Below are 25,391 nucleotides of genomic sequence, written 5' to 3' on the forward strand. Positions count from 1 at the left end.
CAGAAGAAGTGGGTTTACTGGTGCTGCTCCACATAATACAAAAGTTGACAACAGATACTTTTAACCTTTTTGCATACAAAACTAGCACAACTCTATTTAACTGAAATACAACCAGAACAACGTGAGTTGGGGGTCGCTGTGGTTCTAATGCTTTTTAGGTGGTGGGGATCCCCCCCGGGGGCTATTATACTGGCACCACATACCTCCTGCTCAGATCTGTGCCTCTGGCACCTCCTCCTTGTGCCAGTGCGCTGGGCTTGGCGCTAGTGCCTGCGCTGCCCAGGCTCAGCACAGGAGAGAAATAAGACTCAAAGATTTTCCCTAAGGTTAAAAAAAAAAAAACCAAAAACCACCCCAAATAAAACCAAAAAACCAAACCCAAACAAACAAAACCCCCCAACAAATCTCTGTTGGGAGCAGTCCCTGCTACCTCCAAGCTGAGCACTGACCCTGGTTTGGAGGCCTTGGAAAACTCAAGAATCACACAGTGATACCAGACAGTATCTTTCGTTTTGAATACTGTAAGGCCAACAGTCAAACAAAAACTAAAAGCCGTTATCAATTACCGGCTCTGTGGCTTGTACAAAAACACTAAAACCGGAACGATTTCCCAATGAAAATAACGCAGCTTCTGAAAAAAGAGTTCCCGCAGGAAAGAGTGCTGCCAAATATTTCAGTTTTCTACTGGGAAAATAAGTCATTCTAAAACTGTTCAACTCAAGCCAGAATATTACCCCCTGCTGAACTGACCCAAAGCTGTTTTTCAAATCAGTGCAATAACAAAGTAAGATGTCTGTCCTCCTGTCGGCATTTCAATTCTACTTTCTTTTTTTATTGCTGAAATGCCCTGCAGGACAGTGTCCTCGATGCAATGCAGATTTCTCTCTGGCCAAGTTGTGCGTGATGCACCATGAGAATCTGCAAAATCAGCTGCAGGTAAATTCAATAGTGGAAGGTTTTGTTTCAGCAAGAAGTGTCCACCCAAAAAAGCCTTGCCTCAAACTTAAAGAATTTCTGAATGTCTGTCCTCTGCAAACCGGAAACTTGTGACAACTTAAGAAGAAAATCAGTTCTGAAGCTACCCACGCAGTGGTAGTTTAGTCCTTATTTTACTCCAGTGACAACCTCATTTTTCAAAAATCATACCGACAATTACAGCTCTAGACAGCAGTTTCAGGAAAGAAACCATAACGTCAGTAAGCTGCAAACTAAACCCGCCCAACCTTTAAGGTGGCCCTTCTTAAACTGAGGCAGACTCGCTGTGCAATTACAAGGAGAAACCTCCTGGACACGGCTCCTGCTGCAGCCTCGTCTGGGGGAGAGGGGAGGGAGAATTTCATTCAGAGCAGAAAGCCACTCTCTCCTTTTTCAAAATCAAACACTACTATTAAATTAAAAATAAAACTATCCAATCCAAAGCAAACAAGAAAAACCCCAAAAGAAAAAGCACGGAGAAGAATGCTTGATTTATTTGGCCTATCTTGAATGCATAAGATTTCATTTGTACCTGAGTAATTAATACTGCCATTTCGGTGATGATAGTATTAGCTTTCTGTTAAGAAGTATTTCCCTCAAGGTAATGCGTGGAATTAACACTGAAAGTAATTTGCTCATTACATGGGTCAGAAATTGGCCATTAGATTAGAAACCTAATTTGGCACCTCTGTACCCCTGGGTTTTACCTTGAAGTCTGAAAATCTACAGCTTTTCTTTGGGCCAGGTTCTTCTGGTTTTTGCAGCATAGAAGTGTATTTTCTTACCCTTATTGAATAAACCACATCAAGTACAAACTCCAAAACAAAATCTAAAGCAATAAACTAGGAAAATATTTAAAACCGACACATGCAGTGAGGTTCTCTTGTTTCCAAATAAGCATGGACAAAGATGTTTACCTTCCTATTGCTTGTGATAAGAAAGTATGCATTTCTGATAAGAAAAAATGTATTTTTGTTATCAGCTTTGGATCATTTTTCACATTCAGTTAGAAAGCACAATGCTGCTGTGCAGACGTAAACCCCCTTGAAAAATGCACAGGATAAACAAGATAACAGGGATACCCTTCCGCTAACTTACTCCAAGATATTCTACTAAAATTACATGACAAAAACACCTGATTAGCCACATTTAGGGAGAGAAATAAAGGGTTCCTGTGACATTCCATTACTCCATGCTCTTTTCTTCCTGTTTCACTGATATGCGGTCTGCCTCTCAGATAACCTGAAGGCATTAATATGTAATATTTGCTTCACAAACATTGTCAAGCTCATTAATATAAAAACCAAACAAAACATGGTTCAGGTCAATGAAATTGGAGTCAGAATAAATGTTAAAAGTAGTTTTTCATAAGACATACTTGTAGCCAGAAACATTGGGAGATCTTAACATGTCTTAGAAAAACACCACACACAAACCCCCTTATTGTCTTTTTTAATGACAATATCATTGCTTATTAAAAAAACCAACAAGGATTAGTTGTAATAGTTAAAATGGGCTTGCTCTTTAACACCTGTATTCCCATTGACCTTGGCAAACCCCAGGCACCTGCTAGGCATGGCTAATTAATTGCATGCAACAGTTGACTCAAGTGCCTCCATTTTTTATACAAATGACTACTCTTGTGTATTTCTACATAAATTACACCAAGCAAACTATTTCCTACTTGAAAATCCTGGTCTGTTTTGTCCTCAAAGCCTCACCCTGACTGCTAGCCTCAAAAGTTATTTTTTACTTCATTCTTGCTCCTTTCCCAGCCAGGTGTAAATTGATCATTTGGCTTCTCTGTTTATTCTTCTTTAGTTTTTGCTAAAATTTTGTCCATTACGTCTCTGACCAGTGAAACACATTTCTCGGGGTCCATGCAGATGGCACCTACGCAGCTGGTGAACCCAGCAGAAAGGCAGGACCCAGGGACTGGAGATTCCAGCGTGGCACAAAACCAGGAAGCATCTTCCTTTTGTCAGCTGGCGAGTCCTCTACCAAACTCCTTTTACCCAGCTCGCGGAAGCCAGGACCTGGGGACAAGCCCTGGCTCTGCCCAGCCCTCAGTTTCTGCCTCAGCTACAGGTAGCTGTTACAAACCCATAGCCCTTCCCAGTAACGCAGGATCTCTACATCTTCCAAGGCTTCACAGGTTTATCTTCAGGAACCCCTCTGAGACTAGGCAGCATTAGCACTAGCACCGCTGTTGAAATCAGGAACAGGTATTTTAGATTATTTCTGCAGTCACAAGACCATCAGAAAAGGCAGCAGCTGAATCCAGCGCATTACCACAGCCACATGCCCACCCTCTTTTCTCGTCAGGGTCTGCATTTCGGAGCTCTGGTATAGTTTTACTGCAAAGTAAGTTCAGTCTTGCGCCAGCTGCCCAAGGTCTGTACCGACTGCCCTATGAAAAATTCACAGGTCAATTAATGAGAGTGAGGGGAGAGGGGAACGGCTTGCCCCAAGATTGCCCTCGACATATCATAACTGACCCAGTGCCTTTGCAAACCCTGTAACTTCTTACAAATTTCTGTCTTTGATACAAATGTACTATAAAAAGCAAGTTCATTTCTCCCATACCCTGCGGCATTGATTTACACCCCATCCCCCCCAGCAATTGCAGCAGGAGCACCCACAGGTGCATTCACCAAACTCAGGCTGCAAACAGTTTGTGTGACTGTAGGCACCCCCAGACCCTCAGGGATGCACACGCTCTGAGCAAGTCTCATATGCCCTGACCCAGTTCACTGCTTTCTGTGTTAGGCGTTCTTTTGTTTACCAAACCTATTCAATGATGAACCAAAATTATATTGAGAACTTTTGTGAGCTGTGAATAACGGTATTTAACTCAGTCTGGGGAGGAGGAAAAAAAAAAAAAAATCTTCCATTTGCATACTTTAATTAAGGAATAACAGTAATTACTTGTTAGTTCAGCACTGAAAGGAGGATAATTACTACTGGTCCGTACTCATAAGGAAACATGCTCCCCGAACAAGGTCATTTCTTGTTGGTGCCTTTGCATTAATTCAGTTAGCCTCTCCCCCGTCCCCAGCCCCTGCAAACCTCCTGCTCCCTCCTGCCCCCCCCGACACACACACACAGAGGCATGGCACAACCCCAGAGCGCTCCCCAGCAAGAACGACGACAACACGGCCCTACTCTACAGCCGTGCAAGAGCAAGAAACACTCACGTTTCACCCCAACAGGCAACTGTAGTATTAGCGACAACACTGAAGGCACATGCAAAGCAACTACCTTGGCGTATCTCATGTTTTCAGCGTGCAGTCATAAACAAGTTCTGACAAAAAATGCCTACACTTCTTCTATCACTCACTTTTCTTTAACAAACACCTCCTTCCTGTAACTATATTCATGGTAATGATAAATGGTTTTCCATTATCTCTGCAGCTTTGGCTAGGCTAGAACATTAGCATACAATGAGAGATAAAGTGCTTTAAGGCAGTTTTATATTTAAATACAAAGATCCCCGAACCCTATCTAAATATAGGTGTTTATTCCTCCAAGTTGTTTACTGCACATGGCCTTTTACGGCATACTGCATGACTAAAAGCTCACAAGTCAATTTATATTCATAATTAGTATTGCTGTTGCCTTTCTCCTGGCATGAAAAAGAGCACCTCAGATGTTATCTACAAAGTCACCATTACCAGAAATTACAGGCTTCACATCCTCTGGAAGTTCAGCTACATAAAAGTGATGAGACTACAAGAAATCTTTCCTGTATTTTCCTTGAGATATTTTCATATTTCAAATAAAGCATTCACACTGTGGATACAATTAAGCAAGACTATTTAGAACAATTTCTACATTCAGCACTGCAACTGAGAAATGTAAGTGCTGTACAACTGCCTGACTAAGATTAAAATACATTCACTACAAGAATCCAAACATGATCTTAAATACACTCCCCATATCCTCTGCACTGGATATTGTTCAAGTGAAGGTCGGCAGATTTTTAGTTACTAAATTTGGCATACAAACACATATCATTTCTGAAACTAACACACTCTGTGAACAAAATCACATTTGAGAGCTACAATATTTGCAGGATTAGATCTCTAGTCTGAACTGTCACAAACAATATGCTGCCAAGTACTTTAACTGAACTCCCATTTATTAGAAATCTTATGACAAGGGGGGAAAAAGTCACCAACTAATGTGCCTCTGTCTGTCAAATTACTGTCTCCCCCCGCCCCCCCTTAAAGCAGAATAGCCTCTGTCACGACCAAGCACGCTAATGTCCGAGAACGTTATTGCAAGGGAAAATCCTCGCCGACAGTATCTCACCACCGAGGAATGTCTCTGGCTCCTTGCACCCAGGACGAACAAGTCCTCTCTATTTTTCCAATCCTCTCCGAACAACTCACGACCTACCTGTGCGGCAGAGGAGACGCACGCTCTGCCTTCAGCTGTTCCCGCATTACCTCATTGGGCACTCAGGTAAAATGAGAAGCTCTTACTAGTCTGTACAGCTCCTTCGCCAGAAATATTGCATGAGTCAGCTTTTATCTATCAAAACCCTAAACACAAAGGCTTTACAGAAACCTGATTCACAACTTTCTCACCGCCTTTTTCCCAGCGCACCGACAGTCTTCGGCATCGCTAAGAGCTTTAAATGAAACATGACATCATGCAATTCAGGGACAGGACAATGGCCATCACTGTGGGTAACTTTAAAATGCACACTTCACTGAGCAACACCCACTAACTTCCATTTTTCCAGGCACAACGTTGTGAAAACATCAAATACAGCCCCCGCTTCCACAGTGTTTATTACGCTTTGCTCCTTGATTTGCAGACAATATCGATAAGCATGTAAAGCAAATAAATCACCTGCTGGTATTGTGAAATTTCTGTGTTTATGGTAGAAACTCTCATGAACCTGTGACATCATAGGGTGATCCTCGGCAATAGGATCACTCTGGATCCTACTCTGCCCCAACATAAACAGGAACAGGGTTTTGCAGGGCATTGCAAAGCTTCAGTGTTTTGTTTGGGTTTTTTTAAAGGGAGAGAAGAAAGTTTTGGAAGAAAATATGAAAATCAAACCATCAGGTGCTCTGTGCTACATCACAATGAAGCAAAGTAAAAGGAAAAAAAAAAAAAAAAGAAAAGAGGTTTGCAGGGAAGGGGATAGTAAGAGGAGAAACAGGAGAAAGATGAAGAAACAGAGAAAAGGAAAAAAATGGATATAGATTGGTGCTAACCGGTGGGAAAGCTGTTGGATCTCTTGGCCTGCGGAGGGGGTGATGCGTTTCTGTCTTGGAGCTGGGAGGCAAAAGTAGTCAAAAGAGTTCCCAGCTGCTGGCACCACTTTCCAGGTGTGCTCTCACAGCTGCATGCTCAAACCTAGCCCACAAAGAGATACTCTGTCTTTAAAATCATACTTGAAATTCACTCCCTCTCTCCTTGTACATAACATGGCCTCAGCTTCGTTCTGAGTTTTCCTAAAGAGCACGGTCCTTGAACAACACCTTTCAGCAAGAAGCCGGAGGTAGGAAAAGGAAGCGAAGACGGCCTTGAGACCATTCGCAAAGCTGTGAAACACTTTGATCTGAGCGTTGGGGCCGTCGGGGTGAAAGTCCCTTTCACCCAGGCTAAAAGATCAGGTGTTTACAACCCGCTGCCACGTCTGAGATCACTGAAATAGGCTCGCTCTCAAACACATTCTCCTGTGGTTTTTGAGTTGTTGGTTGTTTGGGGTTTTTTAATACTTATATATTTGCATTAAGAGACACACATACACACACACACTTTTTGCAAGATCTGCGCAATACTTCAGAGCCACCATGTACCTATAAGTCCTGGACACACTCACAGACACAGGACAGCCAACACTGGTCCCAGCGTCCTTTATGCATAGTACAGCACCCAGGTACTCAATCAAATAACCCGAATGTGGCAAATTTACCATACATTTGCTGTGCTCCATATTCACACACATTTCTGTCAGGAACTAATGATTCACGGCTCTGAACCTTTGCTTCCTCACACCTCGTGCCCACCTTGCCTGTGGAGCTTTTATCACCTCTGAGGGAGGTTTTAATTAACTCCTGGGCAGTCGTGTAGAGCATCCACCAGACACAGGGCACAGCTCAGTCACTTCTGTGAAGCCCTATGACATACACACAATACCAGCAAGCTTTGACACGTAGCAATGACAAACCTCCTGAACTCTGAAGGCTTGAATCAAGCCCCGTGACAGACTGACCCAGAGGCAGTTGGTGACAGAGAGCTTCCCACGTCTGCTTCATCAGGCTAGGTGTGAGCAGAGGTTGCAGCGATGCAGCATGAGCCGCTGGTCTGAACAGGCACAGCGAGTTCTCATGAATATTACTGTGGGTGGGGGGAGAGAAGAACAGAGCTGAGGCCCTTTACTTTGCTCTGCCCTGCTCTTTCATCTCTGCACACCCACATTTGGCCTTAGCTCTCCCTTACATCCTCACATGTCAGTCAGCACAAGTTTACCCCATACAAGAGGATTTCCCCAAGAACAATCCCTCACCCCCCATCACTTTAAATATCCGTAGCACTGAGAGCTGTCAGAGCAGGAGACTAGAAACTCAAAGCCTTCTCTGTTTTACTGTCTAACGCCGATCACCAATGAAATAGTACATAAATGTGCCAGAAAAATAACGGGTTTGCCCTACTTCTCATTTGCTAACATTTCATATCCCCTGGGTTTGGCTTTTATCTGCATTATCTTTTAGGAACTGGAATTCTGTCCCTTCCTCTGCCCCTTCTCCTCCTCTCTCCTGCTGTACAGAGTGCCGTAAGACCACATTATTAATACACCAGGATTAAGAGTTGAGAACGGTGACCTGGTTTTGGTTTGGAACAAAGCCTTGATTTTTCTAAACTTGAACAATAAGTGCAATTTATAGAGGTTAGGAATGATGTTATTCTCTAATTCCCAGTTGGCTAAGAATTTACTGAAGAATTAAGTTATCTTCAGCAAAATTTAAAAAAAACCCACCCCATAACTCAACCACAGGGTACATTCAGGCTTAAGGACACACTGACATCTACACTGAAAGTGCAATGTAATGTATTAATAACTCTCTGCAATGCAGTAGCTATTTAATCTGTATACAGTACTGCAGAGACACCTAACAAAAGAACAAGCCATCACATGCTGCTGATGTACTGCAACACAAACAGAGCATATGGATCCAATGCTCCATTTATAGACCTTTTAAAAGAATTATTTTCCACCTCCTTGTTAATTTTGAAGGCTTGCTTCCCTTCTCCCTTAAAAAAGATGGCCTGTTTCTGTAAATAAATCTCCAAATCAGAGCAAATGAAAATTCAGTGAAGATGCGTAGGTATGAGTGTATATGGAGGAGCAATACCCCAGATGATAATGCAACCAAAGCTTTCACATCCTTTTCTTCTCTGCCCATACTGGCACGTAGTGAAGAAGACTAAGCAGTAATTGTTCAACATGATGTTGCTTGTATTTTTAAGTATTTTTACATTTGAACTTCAGTGCCATGAGCTGAATGAAAACCCACAAGGACTCTTCTTTCTGCGCAGCACCATACAGGATCAGGCCTTGCTGCTGGCACACTACTAATGTCTTTCCATCCTACACACCATCACTGCAACAGTGCTTGGACATCAGGTCTGGTTTTTACTTCTTCCTGGACTAGTCTACTCCTCTGAGGAAACATCCTGTCACACCAACATACTACTGCTAAGGCAAGTTTTCAACTTTTTCTAACCCAGCTAAATTTGCTGCGGCAGTTCACAACCTTTCAAAGCTCATTGCAGCACAAGCACGCTGGAGGTCTTGGCTAGGCATCCCCAACACAGCACAAGATGCTTGTTGCTTTACCAAGAACATTGGGATGTTTTTAAGATTAAAAGCTGTTAACTGTCTCATAGCTAGCAATGTAAAGTAGGCAAAATGAACTTTAGAGGGATGCACAGTTTCAGCAGAAGGAAACATAGCATCTAGGAATCATTCTTACTAGTTACACTGTAAAATGTAATTGTGTGACCACAAAGAAGTAATCTTCATACAACTCACCTCTTGCAATTTAACAAGAACTCGTAACTACAATATCTAGCACAGAGTAGTTCTTTTAAACTTATTTTAACAGTCTGTTGTTCACTTCTGCCACTGAATTTTCCATTGATTTACAAACCGTTCCAGTGAAAATCCTGCCTGAAAAAAACCCCACATTTTGTAAAAGCCAGTTCTCTGGAATAGCTGACTTTGTTAGATGCCAAGTAGAAGTGAGTTTCAGCAGCTTTAAATAATTCATGTTTTTCTTTAAATCCAAAATGATTTCTCCCATTTGCTTTTGAACTGGAGGCACTTACTGGAACCTCCTCTGCACCTCAGGAGGTTTAGCAACTAGAATTTTGAAACAAAACTGAAATAATAACACCAGACTCATATAACAGCTGTTTGCATTTGCAATAAAATAAAAAATTTCTTCTGGGTTTCCTCTCTTGACTAAAAATAAAAGCTGCAGAAAGCAGTATTCATGTTTACACCTTGGGGAGAAGAATCCTTAAATTCTATGCAGGTTGTAGCTAAGACATACTGATGGTCTGGCTCCACCATAGATTGGCTCTGGCATTTCAAGTAATCACTCATTTTGTTAAGCCCACCCTGCTGAAAGGGAACAGGAGGTATTAGTATTTTGAAACCTCATAGCACTTTCAATGAAAATAAATAAAAAGAAACTAAGCAGATGTTCAAACATACTGCAGCTCTTCTCACTATGTTGCTTCTATAGTTAAGTATGGTATTTTACATAAACAAAGTCAAGAAGACTAAGACTGCTAAGTGCCGACAAAATAACTGATCACAGCAGAAAAATCAAGGTGTCACATTGCTGCCACATACAAGAAAACTAAAAAACACAGTCACCCCAGATCTTCATTTTCTATTTTCTACTGATTATCCTATCACATCCCGACTGCTATTTACCTTGACGTGGTCCTTGCCTACCCCTCCCTTCCCTTCTTTGTCATTAAGCTTTAAGGAATCTCTGCAAAAGCCATTCCAATAGAACCATGCTTGTGATGAAGAAGTGGCTTGACAATGCTTTCAGAGTTGCTTTAAGGCCATTCTACAGTGAGTGCAATACTTCCTACTACTTTTTAGCTGTTATTTCATGAAGACAAAACATTGAGAACGACAAAATTCCTGTCTCAAAGACGCAGTACTTTCCTTAGAGCTTGTGTATGCAAGAAGCAAAGCAGGAATTGAGATGATTTGGGATCACTGCAGTGTCGCTGTACAGAGCGGCATAGCCTCTGCACCTATGTGTTAATGGTGTTAATGCCCACAACATTTACTGACATATCAGTATTCAATATTAACAGTGCCAAGAGTCACACTTCAGAAGCTACAGGGCAAGAAGGAAGCAGATTAGAGGCTTGGACTTGCTTATAGTGAACATTCAGTGCATAATTCACAGCAACTGACTTACTGAGTCATAAGCCTTTCTCTGCACTTTCTTCTTATTAGAACAATAACATGCTTAATTTGAACCAGAAAGACAGGCATTTTATTAAAGCTACATATATTGCATAGCCCCTATGCGTTCTTTACCAACAGCTACAGAAAAATAATCCTATAGACTTAAAAGTATTAAAATTCTCTAACATTCCTATTCAGAGGTATTTTAATTGAATTTTATACACACGTTAACACCCTACAAAGAAAGTCAGTGAAAAGGAAGCTTCAGATTTCTAATGACCATTGATTTTATTATGCAATTTTTTGTCAGTCTGGAGGAAGAAAACCTGACAGACAAGAGAAACCTCATTCCTAAAAATGTACCACTACATGTTTTACAGCAAGGCAAGAGAAATTTAAAACATTCATGGAAAGACACCAGGTAACAACTGTCTGCTACCATCCTTCTGCTTTCCTGACTTTTACAGTCAGTACCACATTACTTCTTTTTTGCAGCCTTCAAACACTCTTACACTGGCCAGTTTTCAGACTGCTTGTTAACTATAACAAACAACATCTAAATCCATCCATATGGCCCAAACAACTGCCGGTATTCAGTAAACAATTCAGAGGAGCTTTCTCAATGTTTAGACCAGAGACAGGGAAAACAGAAACTTAGACTCCCATTTAAATCCTCTCAGTACAGCAAAAGGAGTTATTTTTCTCAGATTTCTCCTTCACGTTGCATCTTTCTTCCAGATAGGGACATTCAATCCCACCATTTTTCTTGTTGTTTGGGTTTTCTACTTGCTTGTTTTCTTTGAGAAAGGAGTAGCAAATCCCTCCCTATTTAGTTATCAGAGCTGGGATCCAAATCAAAGTCTCAAATCCAAAATACACAGCCTGGACTTGGAGAAACTTGGCCACAAAAGCAAACGCTACGATCTAAGATGAGTGAGGGTGGGGACGTGAGGAGGGGAGGATGTATTAACTCTGCGGTGGAACTGCAGGGTTTTCCCAACAAGCTATGCTAGACAACAATTCCTTTTGTTATGCCTGTTTTTATAGAGAACATCAAAGGTTTCCAACTCCGTACCCTATACGCATGGGTACTTACAAGGTAATTCAGTGCATAGCTCTTAATGCTACTCCATTCTCACAACTTACTAGTCTGTTTATTTTTTAAAAACCTCTCACAGTAAAACTTTTTTTTTTTCCCCCAAAACCTGCAACCAAATTAAGAACATTAAGCTGTAAATCCTCGGTGAGTTATCTTCTGTACACCCATGCTTTTCCTTAAATCCAAATGTCACCTTCTAACTTCCCCCAGGGAAAGCTTTCCCTTAACATTCAACCATGAAATTCATCAGACAAAGAGGCGAGGGGGAAAAAAACCCTTCCCCTGTCTCTCGTCCCTCCCATAGGTAGGCAGCTGAGCTGTAAGATCCCTGCAGGGGACTAACCACCTACAAGCATGAAGCTGGTATGGTAAAAGAGCAGGCGGGAACGGCTGACCTCCCCTAGGCTTCTGCCAGCCCCCTTACAAGGAGGCTACAAGCTGAAAATCGGTTTCCCTCGGTCTGCCCCGACATCCCAAGAGCTCCGAGACTTTTCACGGCCGAACAATGCCGTGCATTCACTATTGAGCTCTGAGGCCCAGTGACACACTGAGAGGCCACTACATTGGTATTATTCCACTACGTTCAGCCTGTTACCACAGCTATTAGCTGGCGTGCTCACTTTTCAAATCCCCATCTCTTTGGAAACCCTGACTACCATTATTTTATTACAAAGAGGCACAGGTTAAAAGAAGTTTAGCTGGGCATTTTCCTACTCTCCCCCTTTGGCATTACCTATAATGTATTACTCACGTAGGCAGAATTTCAGTAAGAAGCATCTCACTTCTACAGTTATGTAGAATTCTGTCACCACTCAAGTATTTTATTAACAAAGATTTCGGCAAAAGATTTGTAAAGTTTGTGTAATTTAAATCAATAACAGAATGCAAATGGGTAGATGATCAGTCATAACTATTTAATAAGATATTTGAACTGAATCAGGGCTTCCAAATAGTTTCTTTAATTTTCTTCAGCGAAACAAAAGGATGGCGGTTCTCCTCGATGTCATTTTTCTTCTTTTGCATCAATTTCTATATACAGCCATTGCTTAAATCAGTTATACTTATTCCTGCATCCAAAAGCATTTATCTCTCAATACAGTGAGGCATAAGAACGGCTCTATTCTTCCTCAGGACAAATAGCATGAGGAGAGTAAAACAGGTCCCTTTTGCAATTGATCAGCATCACTCAACAGAGCACCAAGAGATATTAAAATTTCCACTCCAGTGATTTTTCAGTGAATACATGTTCTTTATAATCTAAAACTAAAGGATTTGAAACATTTTAAACCTTTAAACTATGCACAGACCCGGCCAATTATAAATTCATTGCAAAACATTTTGACAGTTAGAAAAACAACCGGGGAGAAACATTCCCCTCCTGATGAAATTAGAGCAAAGTTCTTTGAAAACAATGACAAAGGCATCTGGCGCTGAAGGCCTGAACGCTATATAGCAAGAAGAGTCAAACTGACTGTGGACCTGTTGCTGCCTTTTGCATGGCAATTGCTATAGCTGACCTCAAGTCAGAAAAACGCAACATCAAAAACTGAAAAAGAGCTCCACGGCTAAACCATGACATTCACGTGTATGTTGACAGACAGAAGAGAAGCTGCCAACAGATCACCACGGGTAAGAGATCTTCAATGGCAAAATTACCAGAGACAGCTGTAAGGATAAAAGCATCTCTCAACGAGCACGGCACAGATCCACTGGAATTATCAAGAAGGGACTTCAGCATCAATATTCCCCTTTGCCCTTTATGGTACAACAATATAAAGCCATTTTGAGGACTTGATGAACAGCATTGTCACAAACTGTATTTCTACAAGACATCTGGCTTACCAGAAGACTGCACAAACTCTAATCCAGTTTAATCACTACATTTAACCTATGTTGATTTTGTTACATAGGTGTTTTATTTATAGCTTATTCATGCCTCCTGGAGGAAGGATTTCCTGTGTTAGAAGAATATTGAAGAGAAAGTCCCGATGCTGCAGATACTTTGTTGTTAATACTTTTGCACCTGCCAATAACTTTCTCTTGGAAGAATACTGCACAGGGAGGAATGTGGGAGGACGAAAGCCTGGGAAGGTTAGAATGGCAGTCCTACCCACTCAATACTCTTAACCAGTCATCACTGCCAACTTATAGGCTTTTGAGTTGTGGTCTCCCATTTTATCGATTTTCTTTGCAGTCACATGCTAACATTGACATACGGGGATGGGAGCAAAACAAATATCACAGGGATTTGCCAGATTTCTTACTGGAGGGACCATGAGGGTTTTTTGTTATCAGGTTCCATATACCCTGAAAAGGATAGTTCAAACTCCAAGTCCCACTGTGTCAGCACTCTGTCTCTCGCATCCAGAGGTGGCAAGAAGCATATTTAAGATAAAAGACCTGATAATCACCATTAGCAAACGGGAAAACAATTATGGAGTATGCACTGAGTGTGTTACCCTGGGGCCCACCATTTTCCCCCTGTATTGACATTCCTTTCTCTTATGTTTGCTTTTCTCTTTTCAAACTAACATAGTTTAGGAACGTATCACTGATACTGGTGGTTCTGCTTTGAGCCTGTAATACTACTCTGCACATAGTGATGTAGCTAGGAATCCCTCCTTAGCACTCCCACTTGCCCCCTCCATTTATTCCCTTTGTTACTAAGATGAATGGGTGTAAGAAGTGACAGCTTATACTGTTAGTTTAAATAAAGGTAATTCACCAAGCAACTCCACATTCTCATCTGAAATAGATTCATTTTAAGAAAGAAAAAAAAGAAGTTTTCAGACTTGCCAAAGCGGAACAGAAGGGATATGCATCTGGCATGCCAGGGTTTTCAAATTTCCAAAGTGCTTAACCATGGACTTCTCCCATATTAATTCTAAGGAACATTTATTGTATTTAAATCAGAAACTAGAATAGCCATCCTACTAATATTAACAAAAATAATCATACTTCTTATTACTAAGTAGTTATCAGTAGCCTAAGAGAATAATTTTTTACCCACTTAAAAGACGAGCTGTTCTTTGTCACTGGGATGTACTACATCAATCACACATTAGGCCACCTAAAAGGTTCAGTTGATATCCCATCAATATTTACATCTAGAGCTTTAAAATTAAATAAACAGTTTCTGAAAAAGGAGTTCTGTACTAACCTGCCATAAAAGATAAATGGCTTTGGCTCATTTTCTCTATGCATGTAAGTCCTGAGCCCTTAATATCAATGATTTATCCTTTCCCATCCTCAAAACAAGTGAGTTAACGCAAGAGAAGTATAAAGCCTTACACTTCAACTGATACCCTGGGGTTCATCTCATGAGTTTGGTTAGATGAAGAACAACTCACAGCGAACAAAAATCAGTTGTGCTTCTCCAGATTATCTGATGCCATAACTTACATGTGTTCTTGACTGAAAAAACTGATATTGATTGATGGCAGCCATATAGCTCATCGGAAATTCCCACTTGGACAGCATTTAGTACAATTTTAAGGACTTGAAAGAAAGCATCGCAGTAAAGACAGAGATTATACATTACAAAATTTTAGCACTGCAGTTAGTCTGGTAACTTGGACATTTCTCTCACATAGAGCTCTATGTCACAGCAAGGGAATTAGGCCCCAATTTTCAGCCCTTTGCTGAGGGTTTCCAGATTTGATGTCCCTTGTCAATGGCTAAGCACTTGGGCCTCAAGGCAAGGGGAAGCTGAAGGAGTAGGGAAACTTTAGAAAACAAGCCCTGGAGCTAGATACTTAGCTTGTGAAAACAACCATAACTCATTGACTTTAACAGCTGACAAAAAAATTTAAATGGCTGCTCCGTGCAGAGCACAGATTCCATCTGCCATAGGTCTTCATTGGCTGCGTCGGGAAAAGCCTAGAGAGGCCATGATCCACTTTGCTATCGCAATAATAAAAAAAAAAAGCTCCACTATGAGATTAGCTTGTTTCCTTACAGTGTTGGTACAAGTCTGTCTACACACATCAAATGCATTCAGACAGACAGCTGTTCTCAACCTTCTGACTCAAGAGGTCATCCCATCGCCACGGCCAGGGGTGATGCTGCAGGTTCTGCACAACACTCCCCAGCTAGGGCATGGCCAGCTCTCCTCCAGCACAGCTGCCCTGTCCCGCTGGCTACAGAGCCCTCAGCTTAATTTTCAGTCCGTAGGGTCAGAAACAGGATTATGTCCATTTGGATACTTCTGCTGCAGTAGATAGACCTTATTTGTTCCTAAGTTTAGCACAGAAGCCATCTCATACCTGTTTATATGACATGTAATCAAAGCAGTGTCCTCTGGCACTGCAACACACTCAGACACATTTTTTTATGACATAAGGGGAAAAAAAATCTTTCAAATTTATGCATATATTTATGCATTCTATATAATCATCATCTGTTGCCAGATGACACAGCTTATTTTGAGAGAGAAGGACAAACTTGACCCGCTGTCACACCACACTATTACAACCCTCCACTTTTACTGGGAAAATACGGAAAAGGTTAAGCCGTTTTGCTATAATGTTATGCTTTCCAAGTGTGATAAAAGTAGGATTGGTGTTAAGTTGCTGAAGCCTAATGGTTTGACGGATATAATACCCTGAGTCAGAAGACAGATAAAACTACTTCTTTCTTCAGCACCTACATGCACCAGTGACTTGGGACGCTCCTGAGCTCGGGGTCAGAGAGAGCATGCCATCAGAAAACACTTATCGTGCAGACCGTGCAAACTGATTCCTCTCTGAATGCTTTAAACTCCTGCATTTCCCTGCTTGTTACGACAGCAAGGGCATTTTAGGATCTTCACACAGAGGTCGGTGGTTTTGACTTTTCAGACCTGCCTCACTTGCTGCCACGAACAGAAGGAAAGGATAGTCTCGACTTTGTTGCACCTGCTTTTATAGTGAAGAAGCGGTGGTTTAGCTAATTCCAAGTCAAGTTTACAGTCGTATGTCTCGGATATGTGAATAAAACTTTTTAAAAATTCACCTTTTATTACAGTAGATCAAAAGTCAACAGGCAATCACATGACGGAAGAGGAAGGTCTCTCTTGTTGGGGGTTTTTTGGGTGGGTAAAAATCTTTTATGTAAGCATACTCCCCCCGCTTGTTGCTCAGTTTACACTCTGATCATAACAAAAGATGTTTCCTTCTGTAGTTGTTACTCTGTACTTCAATCCCCCATCAAAAACAGCCAGGCTTGTAAAAACAGACATGTCAAAAGGTTAAGAAATGAACAAATAGATTTTCTCCAGCTGTAGAAAAGTAGCTGACAAACTCAACCTTCCAGATCACAGGAGAGAGGCATTACTAAACCAAATGTCTGGTATTGATTTAAAATGAAAATAAAGGAGTGAATTAAATTAATCTAGCAAAAAGGTAAGCAACTGCATGAAGGAATAGTTTCAGTTTGAGAAAACTGGGTGATCTCTAAGTAGGAAGAAAAGCATCTTAACAGATACATGACTTAGTATATACATTATGAATAGAAAGCAAAATCCATTATAATAAAAACCCAGTTTAAGTAAGCATTACTGAAATAGTAAGTATATTCAAAATAATCCTGTACCAGAATAAAGGTTGTTCAGCAGGGACTACAAACATTTTATAAACCTGACAAACTTCTTTATTACAGAAGTTGTATCAAAATTTAAAATGCTCCTAAATATTCGATACTTTGCTTTCAACATTTGGCTTTCATGAAGGATGCAAAATGATCTGTATTTTTTCCTCTGCTTGCAACCTTTAAACCCAAACAAGACTTACACAGAAAGTTAACTTATTTCACAGGGTGGGGAAAGGGATTTCCTAAAGCCTTTCTTTTCTCCTCTTTCCTCCCCACCCTCCAGTAAATGAAATTAAAGGTCAGCAAGTATTCAGTGCAGTGGAAAGCCCCAGGTTATAAAAATAAATGGATTAGAAAAAGCTGTCCAAGATTATAATAACTGGACATGTACTCTCTAGACCATTCTCAAAACTGACATGGTTGTAGAAATACACAAGGTATCCCGACATTGCTAGCAAACATGATTAAAGTATATTTATAAGCGCTGTGAAAAACACACATCATACAAAGGCAAAACATATCTCCCCAAATATTTGCTCGTCATTTAAGAGATTAATCCCTGAAGACAACAATCATATAATGCATTTTCCATCTGCTGGTTATCTCTCTCTACTCTAAAGGCGCAGGAAAAATGTATCTTTTAAAAATAAAAATTATTTTTTTAAATAGTTTTTAAATATTTTCTTACTCCTTTTGATAGGCTGTAATAAAATAGTTATGTTTTATATGCTAGTCAAAATCCTTGCAAGAGGATTAAATGCTAATATAAGGATATCATAGATAGCCAACAAAATATATTTAGGTTCTTAATTTTCAGACCAGTTTGGTCTCAGGGAACTTTCCGAGTCACTTTAAATCCCTGTCAAGCCCACCTGTGGGCTTGCCTCTCTCCTCTCTCTAGATGAAGCCCCAGTAGCGCTTACAACAGCAGTAATGGTCCTGTGTCCACCCAGCTCAGTATTCACCTGCTCAGACTGGGCAGAGTACTTTGCACTTCTACAGTTTCTGTAAAAATTCAGCATAAAGCATGTCTGAAACATGAACTCTGCTGTTTCTCTCTGTCTCTTCCTCTTCCCTCCCCCCCCCCATCCCCCGTCTCAAAGAGAAATGGCAAATGAAATACCCAGGAATAACAATATTTAGTGTTCTAACAGACCTTTTCATTCTTATACAGCTATGTCAACCCACACAAAACACAATTATGATGATAACCAAAAAAGCCCCGCAGCATTTAATATTTGCCACTCAGTTAGTGAATTAAGACATTTTAGTACATCACTGAGATGACAGAACACGTGCATACTGGGATGGACAAGCTGCAATAGCTGAACGGACTGGTCCAGCTATGCTAGACTCAACAACCAATTCAGCAAAAACCCACCTCAGAAAATTTTTGGCATGAAAACACAGGGTATCAGTATTTGTCATTTTTCTTGCTATGTCATTCTTGGAAATTAAAGTTACCTTAGAAAGTACTTAGAAGTATCACAGTAAACTTCCTATTTAAAATTACTCAACAGTCACTAAGTGCTTACTGTATTACATTATATAGCTGGCCCATGACCAAAGATGACAAACAAAAAAATGCCATATATACTTCTAGAGAACAGCATTACCAGTTTGTTTTTTTTTTAATAAAAGGGTTTTTTTGGGTCTTATAGGAACTCTAAATATTGGTAGAAACTTTTAGAGGAAGCAGGCAAAAGTGAGAAAGATGGAAAAGGTAAAATTAAAGGAAAGGCTTACCCCAAAAACTTGTCCTACAGCAAATGCAGACTCATTTTCACTGGAGGCATAACTCTATATACACTATACTTCCCATGTAGCCCAACAAATAACAGATAATTAGCTACTGCTGTATTCAAACATTCAAGAAATGTTATTGTCCAGAAACATGCCTGCAGAGTACACCCCCTACCCCCTGTGATTACTTCTGCTCTTGTGAAGCCGTGTGACTCGTTACTGTCTTGGAGATGTTCAGCGCAGGATTAACGAGTGGCTAAGAGCCATCCTCTCATTCCAATTTTAAAACCGCAGTTTTGATACCACAGCTGGACACCTGCCATCACTGCAGGCCTCAAAGAGGAATATGGCTTAAAAAAAAAAAAAAAAAAAAGAAAAAAAAAAAAAGCATCTTTCAGGAAAATTCTTCTTCCCCATCTGCTGCTCTGCAGCATCTTCAGCCTCCTCAGGGAGCACATTTATTCCACCACCAGTTTTGCATTCCAGTTCCAGAGAGCTGCAGGCACACCAAGCAATATCTTTCAGTTATTTAAGTTTGGGAATCCTCCAGCATTGCTTTCCATAAGCTGTCCGGGAAATGCTGCTTGGCAAATTTGCACTATGGCTAGGACTCAAACTCCCTGTACAGACTGCATAGAGGACTGATGGAAAAGACTTTCTTAAAATAGTAGCATCTCAACCACCACACACACACACTGCATCACTAACCTTCACTGACTGACTTAATCTGACTAGTGAAACGGGAAGAAAAAAAAAAAAAATCTATTTTCTGCCAATAAAAGAGGAAATCAGTTAGTTGGTTATTGAATAAAGTATAAGAATTTAAGAACAAAAAACCCTCTCAAACTTCTTAAATGCATGTATTTACATATACAGCCTCTCTCTCTCTATTCTCTCTTCTAGACACAGGGTGAACTTGCTGAAGTTACCAAGTAGCACCAAAGCCCCAGAAGCCACGTACATGAACATCTCTTTAGTAAAAGCAGAGTAGAATATACCAGCCTAACTTCTTTCCCCAAGGTATGTATGAATACTATATTTTCTTTTTTTTCAAATACAGTTCTGAATGGACAGAGAGTTATCTTCTGGTTTTTTGGTGGGTTTTATTTATTTATTATTGGTTTTAAAGTACTATTTTCCCTAATCTAAAACTGAAAGCTTGCAAATCTTTAAAAAGACCAGAAATGAGAAGAAAAGAAAACATTACTGTCATGCAGGTACATAAGCAAGAAAGAGTTTTCTTCTTTTTTCTAAGACTATTTTCGACAAAAGCAACACTTAAATACGAGCCTCAATCTGGAGCAAAGAGTTAACTCTCTAACAAAAGCAAGATCTTAACTGAGGAAATCCCAATGGTCTATAGCACTCCTTGCTAGCAAAGACAAACTCATGCTTACTGCATTACGTCTGTTTGGTATGTATATAATGTTAGTCGATAAAGGCAGAGAGCCATACATAATACATACATACACTGACATTTGCTGAATGCATGGTAATAATAAACACTGACCTTTCTATTAAACAACTGCAGGCTGGGCAGGGAATGGATTAAAGGAGGAGAAGAACTTGGGGGTATTGATTGATGAGAAGCTCAACATGAGCCAGCAGCGTGCGCTTGCAGCCCAGGACACGGTTGGCTTTCTGGGCTGCATCAAAAGAGGCGTGACCAGCAGGTCAAGGGAGGTGATCCTGCCCCTCTATTCTGCTCTCAGGAGACCCCACCTGGAGTACTGCGTCCAGCTCTGGGGGCCCCAGTACAAGACAGACATGGAGCTGTTGGAGCGAGTCCAGAGGAGGGCCATGAAGTTAATCAGAGGGCTGGAGCACCTCTCCTATGAGGACAGGCTGAGAGAGTTGGGATTGTTCAGCCTGGAGAAGAGAAGGCTCCAGGAAGACCTTATAGTAACCTTCCAGTACCTGAAGGGGGCCTACAGGAAAGCTGGAGAGGGACTGTTTACAAGGGCATGGGGTGATAGCTCAAGGGCTAATAGGGTTAAGATGAAGGAAGGGAGGTTTAGATTAGATGTTAGAAAGAAATTCTTTACTGTTAGAGTGGTGAGGCACTGGAACAGGTTGCCCAGAGAGGTTGTGGATGCCCCATCCCTGGGTCCAGGCCAGGTTGGATGGGGCTTTGGGCAACCTGGTGTAGTGGAGGGTGTCCCTGCCCATGGCAGGGGGGCTGGAACTAGATAGTCTTTGAGGTCTCTTCCAACCCAAACCATTCTACGACTCTATGATTCTATGAAATAGAATTCAAAACTTTAAACAGTACAAGAGTTTAGGTCCTAGAAGCATAAATTAGATATTCAATAGGCAGGGCACACCAGACATGCAATTACTATACGTTGTAAAACACCACTGGTCGTGTTCACTATGGCTTATATTATTAGTAGTATGATGTGTATCTGAGTAAACTGTTCATAAAGAGTCAAAATATGACTTGAAATTATCCTAGCATTAAAAGAGAAGTTCCAGCTGTACTGGAGGGCAATACATATTCCCTTAAGCACTAAGCTGAACAACAACTACAATTTATTGCTCCATCAAAGTTTGTCAAACAGCGGCTATGTCATTTTGTGCATGCCAAACAGTAAACTCAAAAGCAAGTTCCTGGAAAATACAGTGAACTAACTGCAGCAGTTATGAACATCACCAGCTACACACTTCCCTGCATTTATTAAAACACACCCCAAAAACCTAAGTAAAACACTTCATGGGTGGGGGGCCTGCACCCAGTTCATTTAAGCTTCAAGGAAAATACCTGTCCCTCCTTTCACAGTTCTGACCAACATTTGCAACAAGGAAGCTGCGAATGGCAAAAGACTAATTAATGCACGTTTTTCGCTAACTCTTTTTAAACTTCAGAGCTGTGTGAATTAAAGATAAAGTAAGATTACTCCCTAGAAATCGTATTAAAGTATGAAGTGAGTCAGGGCCCCTAAAGAGATAATGGAAATCATGTCTTCAGATAGGCTTTACAAAGCTCAATTTTAAATTGAAAAAACCTGTCAAATCCTGAGGTTTAATTAGTCCTGGCAGGTCTGGACCACTGGGAACATTTCCACAATTTCAGTCATCAAAGTAATTACTGAAGGTCTTAAGGTTGGATGGCAGGGACAAGAGGTGGGATAGGCAAAGGGAAGGAGCAAAGGAGGCAGCTTGTTTCTCACCACCAGCATAGCAATTTTTAACTTCTCAATTCTGCACCTAACTTTGATCAAAAAAGGAAAATAAACTTGACCTAGTGATAACACTCCAAGCCTCTGTACAAACAAACAGAAAACTAATTTAATCATCTTCCAGCTCCCTCCCTCAGGCAGCACTAAGCAAATGAGCTACATCTTCCTGAACAAAAATTCGCAAGTAAATACAGGGTTTGTGTTTTCAGCTCCTTCCTCTGTGACCAGGAACAGATTTGTTCCTTTCATTACTGTAATCTGCATCCAAGAATTTGGAGATTTTATATCACACTTGTTCAAAAATGAGTTATTTGATATAGTTCATGCAGCTTTCTAACAGACCTGAAGAATTTGGAGGAAGCCAGGTTTGAATTTCAGCTGTATGTATCAAAAAGGAAGCAAATTCTGTCAGGTAATACCTGGCTCGGTTCCAAGTTTCATCTATTTTTAACAGTCTTGGATTTGGCCACCACATTCAAATATTGATAATTGCCCCAATTCAGCAAACAGCAATGCACACTTTTATCTTTATCGCATACACTTAACTTTGTTCTTGTGAGCAAAGAATGGTCAGAGCAATTTCACTTTCCTTCTTAAGCAGAGTTCCTCATGTAAATATTAAACATATCCTGCATGAGTTTACTTAGAAGTTGTGTCCATTAATTCATTAGCAACACTTCTACTCTTTTTTTTTTTTTTTTTTTTTTAATTAAAAGCTCTTCCATCACAATTACACAGCTCGCCTAGACTGCGATTATTATATCACAGCTCAATTGCGGACTGTATTATCCTACAGAGAAATTTTTGTTGTTTTTTTAAGCATGGATTTTTACAGAGTAGTGTTACAGAGTAAAAATACAAAATGGAGTCCCCAAAATAAACAGAAAGGCCGGAGACCAATATACTAAAGGCAGCACTTACAGACATACTGAGGAAAAGACAGCTACAGTCATGCGACACCCATAGCTATTGATTTCCGAGCATGCGTTTACAACGTACAGGTGCAAACGTAGCAGCAGCAGGAGGGCTACCAGCTCTCTTAACGCTGCTCAGCTGTTTGCCTTACACAATCTAAAGGAGCAGAAACAAACAGAAACTACAGTAGATATATCCTTATAAACAACGTCTTTGTAATTTTAGATTAACAACTAGTTCAGACTAATGGCAGTAACATAACATAAAAACATATTCCCGACTTCCTCATAGCTTTTCTCTGCCAAAAGCAATTAAGAGTACTGCACCTATGGGGAGTGATGAGGAAGGGAGGGAATGCTTGATAAAGTTATGACTCTTTCTCTGATAAAAACCAAAGATCTCCATTCCACAAGAGACTGGGTACCAAAAACAATTCCACTTCTGATTTTCCCCTGGAATTGGTTCATTTTTCTTAAGTATTACAGCAGAATCAGCATTACATTCAGATCTGTGGATTGTTACATTCTTTAAGAAAAAAAAAAAAAGTTGATCTCCCAAAATCTGAGTGAGTCTTTTGGTTGAATTCCCCCTTTGATCTAAACAAGTCAACCCTGAATTCTGAGTTACATGTCTCTGAGCAGGCGTATTTTGCATTACCGTTACATGTTAAACCCACAGCAGAAATAACATATTCATGAGCACTTGCTTTTATTGGGTCTAATGCAGCATTTTTCTTGCACTCTTCTGCCAGCTGGAGCCTGGGTGATCACTTCCAGTTAAAACATCTGTGGCCATGACCGTGACACCTGCCTGAGGGTCCATTCCCACCAGTCCCCCTAAAGCTCAAAAAAAGTCTTTTAATATGGGCATACATAATGCTTCCTTCAAACCCTGAATGCAATGACCATTAAAAAAAAAAAAAGGCAATTATCCTCAGTTGCACAAGGGGGATACAACATCTGAGTCTAGCTCAGTTTTCTCCATTATACACTAACAGCAATATTGCTGCTTCTGCAGTATCTTGGATGAAAAAAAAAAAAAAGCAACAGAACAAACCCATACCAAATCAGAACTTATTTTCTTCTTGCAGACTAGGCATACATCATGATCTAATCTGAAATGGCAAACTACCTGGTTTTGGGGGGAAAACAAGAATAGAAAGGCAGCTTTCAGATATGATGCCTACAAGCCTCTTTTACCATACTGGGCTAAACCAAAATTATGATTTCTTTACTTATGGCTGATCCAACTTCCCGTCACCACTACCTTTAAAAAGTGTCAGACTGGACATTTTCTCTCAATATGGGAGAGAAAAAAGCAGTAACTTCTGCCATACTCCTTTTTCTCCTCCTATGACGGGATACTCTCAATTAACCAGTTGTCAGTGCAATCATATACTATTATAAAACCAGAAACCTGAGAAACGGTTTTACGGATTTTCTTTTTCAGCCACCTCTATCAGGATTCTCTAGGATTACCTTTAATCCTGTAATCAGAAAGACAATTTCACAATGGGGCTAAGAATTTACCAAAACCAACCTAAAACGATACCTTTTTATGCCAAGGGAGTAAAGTTGAGTTAGTTCAATCATTGTAAAATGGAAATAGGCTACTGTTTTGTTCACACTGAATTGGAGAATACACTGTGATCTCAGCTTTCTTTAGGGCAGAAAAAAAAAAATAAATCTACCTGCCCACTAGGATTTCACATTGAGATTGCTATTGCAAATTAGCTATTGTGGTTTAACAATTCCCTCCTTTTGAGCACTGAAAACATAGCCTTGGACATCTGATTAACAAATTCAGTCCTCCCATGCATAAACACAAGAAAAGATTCCTTTGTAAAATGGTACAACAAAAGGTAGCAAACCATATCACAGGAATAAGCACGCCGCTGGCACTCTTTCTGAGGTTAATTGCAGGCATCCAACCTGCCACCAGTGAGAAGAACCTTACATTCATGTGTATTATTAATTTGCTTACCTGCAACCTCACTGTTTACCTGACAGTCTGTTCACTTCCCATTTATAGTGGGAGAGGTTACAAAAAGGCATTTCAAGGGAAATTCCAAAGCTCAACATAAATAAAGGATTAGTTGGTGGATACTACTTTCAAGATAAGGAGATATATACCAGCAGTAAAGGCACCTGAGCTAATTAAGCCCTTCTAACCACAGAATGTTTACTCTGTACAAAAATTGGCTTCCAATGCTTTCAATGCCACTGCTAGCTACAGATCAGCCAACAAAAGTACTACCTGTTTGCACAAAGTAAAATGAAAACGGACTGACAAAAAAACCTTGTCTGGGTTTGAAACTCAAACTTGTTTGATTTCAGCATTAAGTTACTCAGTTATGAATGAGGGATGAAACAATAGTAGCCAGCCAGAACATGCTCTAGTAAGCAAAAAACCACTTTTAAACAGGATTAGACCAACCACTGAGCAA

General features: G+C 40.5%; 1 protein-coding gene across 2 annotated transcripts in view; it reads right to left on the reverse strand.

Annotated features, from left to right (window-relative positions):
- The window catches only part of PLEKHG1 (pleckstrin homology and RhoGEF domain containing G1), a 136,045-nt gene that overhangs the window by 51,681 nt on the left and 58,973 nt on the right, over nt 1–25,391 (reverse strand). The gene's annotated exons all lie outside the window — the stretch shown is intronic.

The sequence above is a fragment of the Balearica regulorum genome, chromosome 3, assembly GCF_011004875.1.
Source record: "Balearica regulorum gibbericeps isolate bBalReg1 chromosome 3, bBalReg1.pri, whole genome shotgun sequence".
NCBI classification, from domain to species: domain Eukaryota; kingdom Metazoa; phylum Chordata; class Aves; order Gruiformes; family Gruidae; genus Balearica; species Balearica regulorum.